This window comes from Eufriesea mexicana, unplaced genomic scaffold (assembly GCF_001483705.2).
Source record: "Eufriesea mexicana isolate 0111107269 unplaced genomic scaffold, ASM148370v2 scaffold143, whole genome shotgun sequence".
In the NCBI taxonomy this organism is placed as follows: Eukaryota; Metazoa; Arthropoda; class Insecta; order Hymenoptera; family Apidae; genus Eufriesea; species Eufriesea mexicana.
This window is the reverse complement of record NW_016908322.1, coordinates 152,976-154,554: the sequence shown is the minus strand read 5'-3', so window position 1 is coordinate 154,554 and position 1,579 is coordinate 152,976.

The window sequence follows — 1,579 nt, the reverse complement described above, 5'->3', positions numbered from 1 at the left end:
AGCGTTATGAATAGGCAAAAATGGAATTATTATTATCGTGTTTAATACTAAACGTTTATTATTTACAGTACGGTATATTCACGTGGCAGGTAGATATGGATATAGTTTTTTTCATTGACTTTAATTTGAATATTTAAATTTATATCAATCGAATTGGTGTCCACGAAATATCGTATATACTGTGTAATATAGAATATAAACGTGACCGAGAAATAAATTTATCAATCGATCCCAAGTATAGATCGTATCGATCGTATTTGTTTGATTTTCGTATAGAAATGTAATATTCAGTTCATGATTCGTATTTCGAATCGTTTTTAATTAATTACGGGTTGTATTGGTAATAATTTCATAAATTTTGCGTAGGGTAGGGTACCTAAAGTTGTAGGTACGTTACTGTCGCAAAAACTGGCCAGTCGTACCGAAGTAGAGGCACTACTCGTACACTTCATCGTACAATCTTTATAGACTCTACTCGGCTGCTGACGCCTGTTGCGCACACAAGGTCGCGCATTCATGTGCGTGTGAATGTATGCGACTGTGTGCCTGCACGTGTGCGAACGTGTGCGTGAGTAAATACGACGCAGTGAATGAGAGTGTATAAATTCAGTAACGTACGAACACTAGCCGCGGCCCGACCTCTCGCGGTACTTTCAAGCAAAATTTCAAATGCGTCGCGATAGTGAGATAATCGATGTAAATTTCAAAGCAATGGTAATAATATGTGGATACATATTTGAAAACGTTCGTGTTTCCTTTATACAGATTATTATTCGTTTGTGTTTCAAATATATACACAATTGTCGGATTTATCAAGGTAGAGTATCAAATATATGCGGATGATCTATTATTGACGGAAGTAGAAAATAAAGTCGCGAATAATAAAGGAGGGCAATTCAGATTGACGCGCAGTAGACCTAATTGTAATGTGTAACAATATCAGACAGGCAACAGAATGGAATGCAGCACAGTGCATTGTGCATAAAAAACAAATCGCGGATGAGACATTTGAATTTCATTACGTTAAATTATTTATATAAAATTCTCGTTGGTTCGTTTGGTGGACATTTTATTTATTAATTTCTTTTTAAGTGTTAAAATTGTGCATATTATTTTATCTATGTTCCGGACTGTATAATTATATTGTAATCAGTCTTTTTTACGATTTAAGATGGCATGAGTTGAATTACTCAATGAAAAAACGATTTGCATTTTTAAAGATTCTAATACGCAAAGATATGTCTATTGCTGCGCATTTAGAACATTGCTCTACGCATAACAAATTACGTTGATTGCGTGACAATATGCAAGGATATGTTTGGCAGATGTATCGACCTTCATAGAATAAGTTTTGCTTAGAATACCATGCTTAGAGTTGCTAGGGAAATTAAATTATTCTTGAAACAAAATTTTCACCGAGAGGTTACTCGAATGATAAATAAATATCGAATGAAAAATCAATAAACGAATCGCATTTAACGCGCACTTTGAATCTTTATGTCTGTCAATTATATAACATTTTTAAGAAAATAACTTGTTTACTAAAAAATTTAGTGGAAAAGTAACTTTTAACGATCAA